This window comes from Hyla sarda, unplaced genomic scaffold (genome assembly GCF_029499605.1).
Source record: "Hyla sarda isolate aHylSar1 unplaced genomic scaffold, aHylSar1.hap1 scaffold_827, whole genome shotgun sequence".
In the NCBI taxonomy this organism is placed as follows: Eukaryota; Metazoa; Chordata; class Amphibia; order Anura; family Hylidae; genus Hyla; species Hyla sarda.
The window spans coordinates 98659-114439 of record NW_026610854.1 but is presented as its reverse complement, the minus strand read 5'-3'; the positions used below and the strand labels follow the sequence as shown (position 1 = coordinate 114439).

General features: G+C 45.9%; 7 non-coding genes across 7 annotated transcripts; all 7 read right to left on the bottom strand.

The window, feature by feature from the left end:
* Nucleotides 1-1538: 1538 nt before the first annotated feature.
* On the bottom strand, nucleotides 1539-1729 carry LOC130347292 (U2 spliceosomal RNA). The gene has a single exon (XR_008885254.1). It is a non-coding gene; the product is annotated as a U2 spliceosomal RNA (small nuclear RNA).
* A 2104-nt stretch (nucleotides 1730-3833) lies between these two features.
* LOC130347291 (U2 spliceosomal RNA) lies at nucleotides 3834-4024 on the bottom strand. Its single transcript, XR_008885253.1, has one exon. It is a non-coding gene; the product is annotated as a U2 spliceosomal RNA (small nuclear RNA).
* A 2093-nt stretch (nucleotides 4025-6117) lies between these two features.
* LOC130347290 (U2 spliceosomal RNA) lies at nucleotides 6118-6308 on the bottom strand. The gene has a single exon (XR_008885252.1). It is a non-coding gene; the product is annotated as a U2 spliceosomal RNA (small nuclear RNA).
* Nucleotides 6309-8407: 2099 nt separating this feature from the next.
* Nucleotides 8408-8598, bottom strand: LOC130347289 (U2 spliceosomal RNA). Its single transcript, XR_008885251.1, has one exon. It is a non-coding gene; the product is annotated as a U2 spliceosomal RNA (small nuclear RNA).
* A 2078-nt stretch (nucleotides 8599-10676) lies between these two features.
* Nucleotides 10677-10867, bottom strand: LOC130347288 (U2 spliceosomal RNA). Its single transcript, XR_008885250.1, has one exon. It is a non-coding gene; the product is annotated as a U2 spliceosomal RNA (small nuclear RNA).
* Nucleotides 10868-12960: 2093 nt separating this feature from the next.
* Nucleotides 12961-13151, bottom strand: LOC130347287 (U2 spliceosomal RNA). The gene has a single exon (XR_008885249.1). It is a non-coding gene; the product is annotated as a U2 spliceosomal RNA (small nuclear RNA).
* A 2099-nt stretch (nucleotides 13152-15250) lies between these two features.
* Nucleotides 15251-15441, bottom strand: LOC130347286 (U2 spliceosomal RNA). The gene has a single exon (XR_008885248.1). It is a non-coding gene; the product is annotated as a U2 spliceosomal RNA (small nuclear RNA).
* Nucleotides 15442-15781: the final 340 nt, after the last annotated feature.

The window sequence follows — 15781 nt, the reverse complement described above, 5'->3', positions numbered from 1 at the left end:
ACAACAAAGCTGGGTTGTTGTTGTTTACACTCTGCAAGGCCTGTGGAAGTGAGTGACATCATAGCACTGTAGTTCTGAGGGTTCTAGATGGATGCAACAATCTCCTGTTGCTTCTATGAAGGCCATAATAGACGACATCACCAAACAGCTCCATAGTCACATACACAGCAAAGGAGAGATGTTGTTTACACCTAGTGATGTCAGTGGTATTGAGTGACATCACAGCACAGTGCTAAGGCTCCTGGGCCTGGACACAGCAGCGGCTGCAATATCTCAACGGAGAATACGTTTATATATATGTGTGTGTGTGTGCGCGTATATATATATATATATATATATATATATATATATATATATATATTTCTCCGCCGAAATCACTTTTAAACCCATTTCCACCTTTTTTTCCCTTCTCTTCCTCTTACTTTTTTTTCACGTTTTTTTACGTTTTTCTCCTTTTCGCCTCTTTTCTGGGCGTATTATTCTTCTTTTTCTTCTTTTTTTCGTCTAATGCATACCCCATCAGTGCAGCAATGCTTATTCAATACCGCCAGCAGATGGAGACACTGGGGGATAATTTTCTAAGGATTTATACTGATTTTTCCTGTCTGAATTTGTCGCACAGAAAGTTGCAGGCCAAATATGTGTGACATTTCTGCGACTTTAGCTTCTAGAGCATTTTTACAACATTATACATAGGTGCTGAATACATAAAAAGCGACTGTTCAGCGACAGACAAGTCGCATCGGCTGAAAGTAGGCCAGAATGTCAGTCCATGTTGGAGCAGGTTTAGATACAGTCTAAAGCATAGATCTCAAAGTCTGTGCACAGAATTTAGCAAGGGCCTCGCACCTTCTGATGCATCAGGTAGGTGCACTATAGCATAGCCTAACCCTCTGTACTTTGGTCTATATTGATGCGGGACATAGACAGCCAGCTGATGACCAATCCATTAGTGCAATGGATGGCTGGAAGCATTTGTCTTTGCCTTTGCAATACCACAGAAGCAATGCATGGTCAATGTACAGCAATGACACACCTGTGTGAACAGCCAGGAGACCCCCCCATGTTATGTTACATAGTTACATAGTTAGTACGGTCGAAAAAAGACATATGTCCATCAAGTTCAACCAGGGAATTAAGGGGTAGGGGTGTGGCGCGATATTGGGGAAGGGATGAGATTTTATATTTCTTCATAAGCATTAATCTTATTTTGTCAATTAGGAACATTCAGCACCCACCCGCTATCAAGGCAGCTGCCTATCATGTCATGCCCTACCTGCACAGGTGTGCTGGCTACTCAAATGATCCAATTAAGGAGGCCATTTAGTCAGCAGCAACAGAAGTCCTGTGCCTGGACGCTCCAACAGCGGCCAGACACAAGCAGAAGCAGCAGAAGCAGCAGCAGCACCACCTTTTGTTTTTTGGCTGCAGCAGCAGCAGCAGCAGCAGCAGCAGCAAGGCCCACAGGGCTGGCTAGCTGGCTAGCCAGCAAGCAGGTAGCAATGAAAGTAGGAATCTTTCTTTTTAACCCTGTAAGGGGGTGGTGCACTGTACCCGAAGATACTGCCATATCGGGTCAATGCATAGGGCGACGGAAGCAAGCTTCGAAATCGGCCCCCGTTCTCAAAAATCCATTTAATATATGGTCCCCAGATAGGGGACGTATCAGATATTAAACTGATAAGAACAGATACTACACTTGATCTTAGCCAAAAGGCCGAGAAGCGATAACCGTGAAAGGGGCGGGCCCAACAAGGTCCCCTTCATGGGCACTATCACTGCTTGCTGTCAGGGAGGCTGCCAGACAATTTTCCATGCACACTCTGGGCTGGGGGGCAGTCAACCACCAGTACACACAGCAGAACCTAAACCCATACCATTATTGCTAAGCAGCAAGACAGGGGCCCATTGCACTCCCACGGGGCCTTTTTAAATGCAATCCATAACCCGGATTTGCCAGGAACCCTTCTTACTCCTCCTACTTGCATGTGACACTGGGCTTAGGATCTGCATAGGAAACACACACACAAGCACACACCTACCTTTGTTGCCTGCAGATGCCTCCTTGGCTGTCCCCAAACGGTATCAAACCAACACCCACGGGAAGCTGTAAGCATAGAGGACATGCCTGCACCCCATTGGACTTACCTGTGTGGGTTAAATCCGGGTTATTTGACAACCTATGGCGGTGATGGTTCTGCTCAGGCAGAGCAGTGCTGATGCTCCTCATAAAGCTGTCGCTGCTGTGAAGGTTCTAGGTGACATCACAATCCCTATGGTTACATACACAACAAAGCTGGGTTGTTGTTGTTAACACTCTGCAAGGCCTGTGGAAGTGAGTGACATCATAGCACTGTAGTTCTGAGGGTTCAAGATGGATGCAACAATCTCCTGTTGCTTCTATGAAGGCCATAATAGACGACATCACCAAACAGCTCCATAGTCACATACACAGCAAAGGAGAGATGTTGTTTACACCTAGTGATGTCAGTGGTATTGAGTGACATCACAGCACAGTGCTAAGGCTCCTGGGCCTGGACACAGCAGCGGCTGCAATATCTCAACGGAGAATACGTTTATATATATGTGTGTGTGTGCGCGTATATATATATATATATATATATATATATATATATATATATATATATATATATATATTTCTCCGCCGAAATCACTTTTAAACCCATTTCCACCTTTTTTTCCCTTCTCTTCCTCTTACTTTTTTTTCACGTTTTTTTACGTTTTTCTCCTTTTCGCCTCTTTTCTGGGCGTATTATTCTTCTTTTTCTTCTTTTTTTTCGTCTAATGCATACCCCATCAGTGCAGCAATGCTTATTCAATACCGCCAGCAGATGGAGACACTGGGGGATAATTTTCTAAGGATTTATACTGATTTTTCCTGTCTGAATTTGTCGCACAGAAAGTTGCAGGCCAAATATGTGTGACATTTCTGCGACTTTAGCTTCTAGAGCATTTTTACAACATTATACATAGGTGCTGAATACATAAAAAGCGACTGTTCAGCGACAGACAAGTCGCATCGGCTGAAAGTAGGCCAGAATGTCAGTCCATGTTGGAGCAGGTTTAGATACAGTCTAAAGCATAGATCTCAAAGTCTGTGCACAGAATTTAGCAAGGGCCTCGCACCTTCTGATGCATCAGGTAGGTGCACTATAGCATAGCCTAACCCTCTGTACTTTGGTCTATATTGATGCGGGACATAGACAGCCAGCTGATGACCAATCCATTAGTGCAATGGATGGCTGGAAGCATTTGTCTTTGCCTTTGCAATACCACAGAAGCAATGCATGGTCAATGTACAGCAATGACACACCTGTGTGAACAGCCAGGAGACCCCCCCATGTTATGTTACATAGTTACATAGTTAGTACGGTCGAAAAAAGACATATGTCCATCAAGTTCAACCAGGGAATTAAGGGGTAGGGGTGTGGCGCGATATTGGGGAAGGGATGAGATTTTATATTTCTTCATAAGCATTAATCTTATTTTGTCAATTAGGAACATTCAGCACCCACCCGCTATCAAGGCAGCTGCCTATCATGTCATGCCCTACCTGCACAGGTGTGCTGGCTACTCAAATGATCCAATTAAGGAGGCCATTTAGTCAGCAGCAGCAGAAGTCCTGTGCCTGGACGCTCCAACAGCGGCCAGACACAAGCAGAAGCAGCAGAAGCAGCAGCAGCACCACCTTTTGTTTTTTGGCTGCAGCAGCAGCAGCAGCAGCAGTAGCAAGGCCCACAGGGCTGGCTAGCTGGCTAGCCAGCAAGCAGGTAGCAATGAAAGTAGGAATCTTTCTTTTTAACCCTGTAAGGGGGTGGTGCACTGTACCCGAAGATACTGCCATATCGGGTCAATGCATAGGGCGACGGAAGCAAGCTTCGAAATCGGCCCCCGTTCTCAAAAATCCATTTAATATATGGTCCCCAGATAGGGGACGTATCAGATATTAAACTGATAAGAACAGATACTACACTTGATCTTAGCCAAAAGGCCGAGAAGCGATAACCGTGAAAGGGGCGGGCCCAACAAGGTCCCCTTCATGGGCACTATCACTGCTTGCTGTCAGGGAGGCTGCCAGACAATTTTCCATGCACACTCTGGGCTGGGGGGCAGTCAACCACCAGTACACACAGCAGAACCTAAACCCATACCATTATTGCTAAGCAGCAAGACAGGGGCCCATTGCACTCCCACGGGGCCTTTTTAAATGCAATCCATAACCCGGATTTGCCAGGAACCCTTCTTACTCCTCCTACTTGCATGTGACACTGGGCTTAGGATCTGCATAGGAAACACACACACAAGCACACACCTACCTTTGTTGCCTGCAGATGCCTCCTTGGCTGTCCCCAAACGGTATCAAACCAACACCCACGGGAAGCTGTAAGCATAGAGGACATGCCTGCACCCCATTGGACTTACCTGTGTGGGTTAAATCCGGGTTATTTGACAACCTATGGCGGTGATGGTTCTGCTCAGGCAGAGCAGTGCTGATGCTCCTCATAAAGCTGTCGCTGCTGTGAAGGTTCTAGGTGACATCACAATCCCTATGGTTACATACACAACAAAGCTGGGTTGTTGTTGTTTACACTCTGCAAGGCCTGTGGAAGTGAGTGACATCATAGCACTGTAGTTCTGAGGGTTCTAGATGGATGCAACAATCTCCTGTTGCTTCTATGAAGGCCATAATAGACGACATCACCAAACAGCTCCATAGTCACATACACAGCAAAGGAGAGATGTTGTTTACACCTAGTGATGTCAGTGGTATTGAGTGACATCACAGCACAGTGCTAAGGCTCCTGGGCCTGGACACAGCAGCGGCTGCAATATCTCAACGGAGAATACGTTTATATCTATGTGTGTGTGTGCGCATATATATATATATATATATATATATATATATATATATATATATTTCTCCGCCGAAATCACTTTTAAACCCATTTCCACCTTTTTTTCCCTTCTCTTCCTCTTACTTTTTTTTCACGTTTTTTTACGTTTTTCTCCTTTTCGCCTCTTTTCTGGGCGTATTATTCTTCTTTTTCTTCTTTTTTTTCGTCTAATGCATACCCCATCAGTGCAGCAATGCTTATTCAATACCGCCAGCAGATGGAGACACTGGGGGATAATTTTCTAAGGATTTATACTGATTTTTCCTGTCTGAATTTGTCGCACAGAAAGTTGCAGGCCAAATATGTGTGACATTTCTGCGACTTTAGCTTCTAGAGCATTTTTACAACATTATACATAGGTGCTGAATACATAAAAAGCGACTGTTCAGCGACAGACAAGTCGCATCGGCTGAAAGTAGGCCAGAATGTCAGTCCATGTTGGAGCAGGTTTAGATACAGTCTAAAGCATAGATCTCAAAGTCTGTGCACAGAATTTAGCAAGGGCCTCGCACCTTCTGATGCATCAGGTAGGTGCACTATAGCATAGCCTAACCCTCTGTACTTTGGTCTATATTGATGCGGGACATAGACAGCCAGCTGATGACCAATCCATTAGTGCAATGGATGGCTGGAAGCATTTGTCTTTGCCTTTGCAATACCACAGAAGCAATGCATGGTCAATGTACAGCAATGACACACCTGTGTGAACAGCCAGGAGACCCCCCCATGTTATGTTACATAGTTACATAGTTAGTACGGTCGAAAAAAGACATATGTCCATCAAGTTCAACCAGGGAATTAAGGGGTAGGGGTGTGGCGCGATATTGGGGAAGGGATGAGATTTTATATTTCTTCATAAGCATTAATCTTATTTTGTCAATTAGGAACATTCAGCACCCACCCGCTATCAAGGCAGCTGCCTATCATGTCATGCCCTACCTGCACAGGTGTGCTGGCTACTCAAATGATCCAATTAAGGAGGCCATTTAGTCAGCAGCAGCAGAAGTCCTGTGCCTGGACGCTCCAACAGCGGCCAGACACAAGCAGAAGCAGCAGAAGCAGCAGCAGCAGCACCACCTTTTGTTTTTTGGCTGCAGCAGCAGCAGCAGCAGCAGCAGCAAGGCCCACAGGGCTGGCTAGCTGGCTAGCCAGCAAGCAGGTAGCAATGAAAGTAGGAATCTTTCTTTTTAACCCTGTAAGGGGGTGGTGCACTGTACCCGAAGATACTGCCATATCGGGTCAATGCATAGGGCGACGGAAGCAAGCTTCGAAATCGGCCCCCGTTCTCAAAAATCCATTTAATATATGGTCCCCAGATAGGGGACGTATCAGATATTAAACTGATAAGAACAGATACTACACTTGATCTTAGCCAAAAGGCCGAGAAGCGATAACCGTGAAAGGGGCGGGCCCAACAAGGTCCCCTTCATGGGCACTATCACTGCTTGCTGTCAGGGAGGCTGCCAGACAATTTTCCATGCACACTCTGGGCTGGGGGGCAGTCAACCACCAGTACACACAGCAGAACCTAAACCCATACCATTATTGCTAAGCAGCAAGACAGGGGCCCATTGCACTCCCACGGGGCCTTTTTAAATGCAATCCATAACCCGGATTTGCCAGGAACCCTTCTTACTCCTCCTACTTGCATGTGACACTGGGCTTAGGATCTGCATAGGAAACACACACACAAGCACACACCTACCTTTGTTGCCTGCAGATGCCTCCTTGGCTGTCCCCAAACGGTATCAAACCAACACCCACGGGAAGCTGTAAGCATAGAGGACATGCCTGCACCCCATTGGACTTACCTGTGTGGGTTAAATCCGGGTTATTTGACAACCTATGGCGGTGATGGTTCTGCTCAGGCAGAGCAGTGCTGATGCTCCTCATAAAGCTGTCGCTGCTGTGAAGGTTCTAGGTGACATCACAATCCCTATGGTTACATACACAACAAAGCTGGGTTGTTGTTGTTTACACTCTGCAAGGCCTGTGGAAGTGAGTGACATCATAGCACTGTAGTTCTGAGGGTTCTAGATGGATGCAACAATCTCCTGTTGCTTCTATGAAGGCCATAATAGACGACATCACCAAACAGCTCCATAGTCACATACACAGCAAAGGAGAGATGTTGTTTACACCTAGTGATGTCAGTGGTATTGAGTGACATCACAGCACAGTGCTAAGGCTCCTGGGCCTGGACACAGCAGCGGCTGCAATATCTCAACGGAGAATACGTTTATATCTATGTGTGTGTGTGCGCGTATATATATATATATATATATATATATATATATATATATATATATATATTTCTACGCCGAAATCACTTTTAAACCCATTTCCACCTTTTTTTCCCTTCTCTTCCTCTTACTTTTTTTTCACGTTTTTTTACGTTTTTCTCCTTTTCGCCTCTTTTCTGGGCGTATTATTCTTCTTTTTCTTCTTTTTTTTCGTCTAATGCATACCCCATCAGTGCAGCAATGCTTATTCAATACCGCCAGCAGATGGAGACACTGGGGGATAATTTTCTAAGGATTTATACTGATTTTTCCTGTCTGAATTTGTCGCACAGAAAGTTGCAGGCCAAATATGTGTGACATTTCTGCGACTTTAGCTTCTAGAGCATTTTTACAACATTATACATAGGTGCTGAATACATAAAAAGCGACTGTTCAGCGACAGACAAGTCGCATCGGCTGAAAGTAGGCCAGAATGTCAGTCCATGTTGGAGCAGGTTTAGATACAGTCTAAAGCATAGATCTCAAAGTCTGTGCACAGAATTTAGCAAGGGCCTCGCACCTTCTGATGCATCAGGTAGGTGCACTATAGCATAGCCTAACCCTCTGTACTTTGGTCTATATTGATGCGGGACATAGACAGCCAGCTGATGACCAATCCATTAGTGCAATGGATGGCTGGAAGCATTTGTCTTTGCCTTTGCAATACCACAGAAGCAATGCATGGTCAATGTACAGCAATGACACACCTGTGTGAACAGCCAGGAGACCCCCCCATGTTATGTTACATAGTTACATAGTTAGTACGGTCGAAAAAAGACATATGTCCATCAAGTTCAACCAGGGAATTAAGGGGTAGGGGTGTGGCGCGATATTGGGGAAGGGATGAGATTTTATATTTCTTCATAAGCATTAATCTTATTTTGTCAATTAGGAACATTCAGCACCCACCCGCTATCAAGGCAGCTGCCTATCATGTCATGCCCTACCTGCACAGGTGTGCTGGCTACTCAAATGATCCAATTAAGGAGGCCATTTAGTCAGCAGCAGCAGAAGTCCTGTGCCTGGACGCTCCAACAGCGGCCAGACACAAGCAGAAGCAGCAGAAGCAGCAGCAGCACCACCTTTTGTTTTTTGGCTGCAGCAGCAGCAGCAGCAGCAGCAGCAGCAAGGCCCACAGGGCTGGCTAGCTGGCTAGCCAGCAAGCAGGTAGCAATGAAAGTAGGAATCTTTCTTTTTAACCCTGTAAGGGGGTGGTGCACTGTACCCGAAGATACTGCCATATCGGGTCAATGCATAGGGCGACGGAAGCAAGCTTCGAAATCGGCCCCCGTTCTCAAAAATCCATTTAATATATGGTCCCCAGATAGGGGACGTATCAGATATTAAACTGATAAGAACAGATACTACACTTGATCTTAGCCAAAAGGCCGAGAAGCGATAACCGTGAAAGGGGCGGGCCCAACAAGGTCCCCTTCATGGGCACTATCACTGCTTGCTGTCAGGGAGGCTGCCAGACAATTTTCCATGCACACTCTGGGCTGGGGGGCAGTCAACCACCAGTACACACAGCAGAACCTAAACCCATACCATTATTGCTAAGCAGCAAGACAGGGGCCCATTGCACTCCCACGGGGCCTTTTTAAATGCAATCCATAACCCGGATTTGCCAGGAACCCTTCTTACTCCTCCTACTTGCATGTGACACTGGGCTTAGGATCTGCATAGGAAACACACACACAAGCACACACCTACCTTTGTTGCCTGCAGATGCCTCCTTGGCTGTCCCCAAACGGTATCAAACCAACACCCACGGGAAGCTGTAAGCATAGAGGACATGCCTGCACCCCATTGGACTTACCTGTGTGGGTTAAATCCGGGTTATTTGACAACCTATGGCGGTGATGGTTCTGCTCAGGCAGAGCAGTGCTGATGCTCCTCATAAAGCTGTCGCTGCTGTGAAGGTTCTAGGTGACATCACAATCCCTATGGTTACATACACAACAAAGCTGGGTTGTTGTTGTTTACACTCTGCAAGGCCTGTGGAAGTGAGTGACATCATAGCACTGTAGTTCTGAGGGTTCTAGATGGATGCAACAATCTCCTGTTGCTTCTATGAAGGCCATAATAGACGACATCACCAAACAGCTCCATAGTCACATACACAGCAAAGGAGAGATGTTGTTTACACCTAGTGATGTCAGTGGTATTGAGTGACATCACAGCACAGTGCTAAGGCTCCTGGGCCTGGACACAGCAGCGGCTGCAATATCTCAACGGAGAATACGTTTATATATATGTGTGTGTGTGCGCGTATATATATATATATATATATATATATATATATATATTTCTCCGCCGAAATCACTTTTAAACCCATTTCCACCTTTTTTTCCCTTCTCTTCCTCTTACTTTTTTTTCACGTTTTTTTACGTTTTTCTCCTTTTCGCCTCTTTTCTGAGCGTATTATTCTTCTTTTTCTTCTTTTTTTTCGTCTAATGCATACCCCATCAGTGCAGCAATGCTTATTCAATACCGCCAGCAGATGGAGACACTGGGGGATAATTTTCTAAGGATTTATACTGATTTTTCCTGTCTGAATTTGTCGCACAGAAAGTTGCAGGCCAAATATGTGTGACATTTCTGCGACTTTAGCTTCTAGAGCATTTTTACAACATTATACATAGGTGCTGAATACATAAAAAGCGACTGTTCAGCGACAGACAAGTCGCATCGGCTGAAAGTAGGCCAGAATGTCAGTCCATGTTGGAGCAGGTTTAGATACAGTCTAAAGCATAGATCTCAAAGTCTGTGCACAGAATTTAGCAAGGGCCTCGCACCTTCTGATGCATCAGGTAGGTGCACTATAGCATAGCCTAACCCTCTGTACTTTGGTCTATATTGATGCGGGACATAGACAGCCAGCTGATGACCAATCCATTAGTGCAATGGATGGCTGGAAGCATTTGTCTTTGCCTTTGCAATACCACAGAAGCAATGCATGGTCAATGTACAGCAATGACACACCTGTGTGAACAGCCAGGAGACCCCCCCATGTTATGTTACATAGTTACATAGTTAGTACGGTCGAAAAAAGACATATGTCCATCAAGTTCAACCAGGGAATTAAGGGGTAGGGGTGTGGCGCGATATTGGGGAAGGGATGAGATTTTATATTTCTTCATAAGCATTAATCTTATTTTGTCAATTAGGAACATTCAGCACCCACCCGCTATCAAGGCAGCTGCCTATCATGTCATGCCCTACCTGCACAGGTGTGCTGGCTACTCAAATGATCCAATTAAGGAGGCCATTTAGTCAGCAGCAGCAGAAGTCCTGTGCCTGGACGCTCCAACAGCGGCCAGACACAAGCAGAAGCAGCAGAAGCAGCAGCAGCACCACCTTTTGTTTTTTGGCTGCAGCAGCAGCAGCAGCAGCAAGGCCCACAGGGCTGGCTAGCTGGCTAGCCAGCAAGCAGGTAGCAATGAAAGTAGGAATCTTTCTTTTTAACCCTGTAAGGGGGTGGTGCACTGTACCCGAAGATACTGCCATATCGGGTCAATGCATAGGGCGACGGAAGCAAGCTTCGAAATCGGCCCCCGTTCTCAAAAATCCATTTAATATATGGTCCCCAGATAGGGGACGTATCAGATATTAAACTGATAAGAACAGATACTACACTTGATCTTAGCCAAAAGGCCGAGAAGCGATAACCGTGAAAGGGGCGGGCCCAACAAGGTCCCCTTCATGGGCACTATCACTGCTTGCTGTCAGGGAGGCTGCCAGACAATTTTCCATGCACACTCTGGGCTGGGGGGCAGTCAACCACCAGTACACACAGCAGAACCTAAACCCATACCATTATTGCTAAGCAGCAAGACAGGGGCCCATTGCACTCCCACGGGGCCTTTTTAAATGCAATCCATAACCCGGATTTGCCAGGAACCCTTCTTACTCCTCCTACTTGCATGTGACACTGGGCTTAGGATCTGCATAGGAAACACACACACAAGCACACACCTACCTTTGTTGCCTGCAGATGCCTCCTTGGCTGTCCCCAAACGGTATCAAACCAACACCCACGGGAAGCTGTAAGCATAGAGGACATGCCTGCACCCCATTGGACTTACCTGTGTGGGTTAAATCCGGGTTATTTGACAACCTATGGCGGTGATGGTTCTGCTCAGGCAGAGCAGTGCTGATGCTCCTCATAAAGCTGTCGCTGCTGTGAAGGTTCTAGGTGACATCACAATCCCTATGGTTACATACACAACAAAGCTGGGTTGTTGTTGTTTACACTCTGCAAGGCCTGTGGAAGTGAGTGACATCATAGCACTGTAGTTCTGAGGGTTCTAGATGGATGCAACAATCTCCTGTTGCTTCTATGAAGGCCATAATAGACGACATCACCAAACAGCTCCATAGTCACATACACAGCAAAGGAGAGATGTTGTTTACACCTAGTGATGTCAGTGGTATTGAGTGACATCACAGCACAGTGCTAAGGCTCCTGGGCCTGGACACAGCAGCGGCTGCAATATCTCAACGGAGAATACGTTTATATCTATGTGTGTGTGTGCGCATATATATATATATATATATATATATATATATATATATATATATTTCTCCGCCGAAATCACTTTTAAACCCATTTCCACCTTTTTTTCCCTTCTCTTCCTCTTACTTTTTTTTCACGTTTTTTTACGTTTTTCTCCTTTTCGCCTCTTTTCTGGGCGTATTATTCTTCTTTTTCTTCTTTTTTTTCGTCTAATGCATACCCCATCAGTGCAGCAATGCTTATTCAATACCGCCAGCAGATGGAGACACTGGGGGATAATTTTCTAAGGATTTATACTGATTTTTCCTGTCTGAATTTGTCGCACAGAAAGTTGCAGGCCAAATATGTGTGACATTTCTGCGACTTTAGCTTCTAGAGCATTTTTACAACATTATACATAGGTGCTGAATACATAAAAAGCGACTGTTCAGCGACAGACAAGTCGCATCGGCTGAAAGTAGGCCAGAATGTCAGTCCATGTTGGAGCAGGTTTAGATACAGTCTAAAGCATAGATCTCAAAGTCTGTGCACAGAATTTAGCAAGGGCCTCGCACCTTCTGATGCATCAGGTAGGTGCACTATAGCATAGCCTAACCCTCTGTACTTTGGTCTATATTGATGCGGGACATAGACAGCCAGCTGATGACCAATCCATTAGTGCAATGGATGGCTGGAAGCATTTGTCTTTGCCTTTGCAATACCACAGAAGCAATGCATGGTCAATGTACAGCAATGACACACCTGTGTGAACAGCCAGGAGACCCCCCCATGTTATGTTACATAGTTACATAGTTAGTACGGTCGAAAAAAGACATATGTCCATCAAGTTCAACCAGGGAATTAAGGGGTAGGGGTGTGGCGCGATATTGGGGAAGGGATGAGATTTTATATTTCTTCATAAGCATTAATCTTATTTTGTCAATTAGGAACATTCAGCACCCACCCGCTATCAAGGCAGCTGCCTATCATGTCATGCCCTACCTGCACAGGTGTGCTGGCTACTCAAATGATCCAATTAAGGAGGCCATTTAGTCAGCAGCAGCAGAAGTCCTGTGCCTGGACGCTCCAACAGCGGCCAGACACAAGCAGAAGCAGCAGAAGCAGCAGCAGCAGCACCACCTTTTGTTTTTTGGCTGCAGCAGCAGCAGCAGCAGCAGCAGCAAGGCCCACAGGGCTGGCTAGCTGGCTAGCCAGCAAGCAGGTAGCAATGAAAGTAGGAATCTTTCTTTTTAACCCTGTAAGGGGGTGGTGCACTGTACCCGAAGATACTGCCATATCGGGTCAATGCATAGGGCGACGGAAGCAAGCTTCGAAATCGGCCCCCGTTCTCAAAAATCCATTTAATATATGGTCCCCAGATAGGGGACGTATCAGATATTAAACTGATAAGAACAGATACTACACTTGATCTTAGCCAAAAGGCCGAGAAGCGATAACCGTGAAAGGGGCGGGCCCAACAAGGTCCCCTTCATGGGCACTATCACTGCTTGCTGTCAGGGAGGCTGCCAGACAATTTTCCATGCACACTCTGGGCTGGGGGGCAGTCAACCACCAGTACACACAGCAGAACCTAAACCCATACCATTATTGCTAAGCAGCAAGACAGGGGCCCATTGCACTCCCACGGGGCCTTTTTAAATGCAATCCATAACCCGGATTTGCCAGGAACCCTTCTTACTCCTCCTACTTGCATGTGACACTGGGCTTAGGATCTGCATAGGAAACACACACACAAGCACACACCTACCTTTGTTGCCTGCAGATGCCTCCTTGGCTGTCCCCAAACGGTATCAAACCAACACCCACGGGAAGCTGTAAGCATAGAGGACATGCCTGCACCCCATTGGACTTACCTGTGTGGGTTAAATCCGGGTTATTTGACAACCTATGGCGGTGATGGTTCTGCTCAGGCAGAGCAGTGCTGATGCTCCTCATAAAGCTGTCGCTGCTGTGAAGGTTCTAGGTGACATCACAATCCCTATGGTTACATACACAACAAAGCTGGGTTGTTGTTGTTTACACTCTGCAAGGCCTGTGGAAGTGAGTGACATCATAGCACTGTAGTTCTGAGGGTTCTAGATGGATGCAACAATCTCCTGTTGCTTCTATGAAGGCCATAATAGACGACATCACCAAACAGCTCCATAGTCACATACACAGCAAAGGAGAGATGTTGTTTACACCTAGTGATGTCAGTGGTATTGAGTGACATCACAGCACAGTGCTAAGGCTCCTGGGCCTGGACACAGCAGCGGCTGCAATATCTCAACGGAGAATACGTTTATATCTATGTGTGTGTGTGCGCGTATATATATATATATATATATATATATATATATATATATATATATATATTTCTACGCCGAAATCACTTTTAAACCCATTTCCACCTTTTTTTCCCTTCTCTTCCTCTTACTTTTTTTTCACGTTTTTTTACGTTTTTCTCCTTTTCGCCTCTTTTCTGGGCGTATTATTCTTCTTTTTCTTCTTTTTTTTCGTCTAATGCATACCCCATCAGTGCAGCAATGCTTATTCAATACCGCCAGCAGATGGAGACACTGGGGGATAATTTTCTAAGGATTTATACTGATTTTTCCTGTCTGAATTTGTCGCACAGAAAGTTGCAGGCCAAATATGTGTGACATTTCTGCGACTTTAGCTTCTAGAGCATTTTTACAACATTATACATAGGTGCTGAATACATAAAAAGCGACTGTTCAGCGACAGACAAGTCGCATCGGCTGAAAGTAGGCCAGAATGTCAGTCCATGTTGGAGCAGGTTTAGATACAGTCTAAAGCATAGATCTCAAAGTCTGTGCACAGAATTTAGCAAGGGCCTCGCACCTTCTGATGCATCAGGTAGGTGCACTATAGCATAGCCTAACCCTCTGTACTTTGGTCTATATTGATGCGGGACATAGACAGCCAGCTGATGACCAATCCATTAGTGCAATGGATGGCTGGAAGCATTTGTCTTTGCCTTTGCAATACCACAGAAGCAATGCATGGTCAATGTACAGCAATGACACACCTGTGTGAACAGCCAGGAGACCCCCCCATGTTATGTTACATAGTTACATAGTTAGTACGGTCGAAAAAAGACATATGTCCATCAAGTTCAACCAGGGAATTAAGGGGTAGGGGTGTGGCGCGATATTGGGGAAGGGATGAGATTTTATATTTCTTCATAAGCATTAATCTTATTTTGTCAATTAGGAACATTCAGCACCCACCCGCTATCAAGGCAGCTGCCTATCATGTCATGCCCTACCTGCACAGGTGTGCTGGCTACTCAAATGATCCAATTAAGGAGGCCATTTAGTCAGCAGCAGCAGAAGTCCTGTGCCTGGACGCTCCAACAGCGGCCAGACACAAGCAGAAGCAGCAGAAGCAGCAGCAGCACCACCTTTTGTTTTTTGGCTGCAGCAGCAGCAGCAGCAGCAGCAGCAGCAAGGCCCACAGGGCTGGCTAGCTGGCTAGCCAGCAAGCAGGTAGCAATGAAAGTAGGAATCTTTCTTTTTAACCCTGTAAGGGGGTGGTGCACTGTACCCGAAGATACTGCCATATCGGGTCAATGCATAGGGCGACGGAAGCAAGCTTCGAAATCGGCCCCCGTTCTCAAAAATCCATTTAATATATGGTCCCCAGATAGGGGACGTATCAGATATTAAACTGATAAGAACAGATACTACACTTGATCTTAGCCAAAAGGCCGAGAAGCGATAACCGTGAAAGGGGCGGGCCCAACAAGGTCCCCTTCATGGGCACTATCACTGCTTGCTGTCAGGGAGGCTGCCAGACAATTTTCCATGCACACTCTGGGCTGGGGGGCAGTCAACCACCAGTACACACAGCAGAACCTAAACCCATACCATTATTGCTAAGCAGCAAGACAGGGGCCCATTGCACTCCCACGGGGCCTTTTTAAATGCAATCCATAACCCGGATTTGCCAGGAACCCTTCTTACTCCTCCTACTTGCATGTGACACTGGGCTTAGGATCTGCATAGGAAACACACACACAAGCACACACCTACCTTTGTTGCCTGCAGATGCCTCCTTGG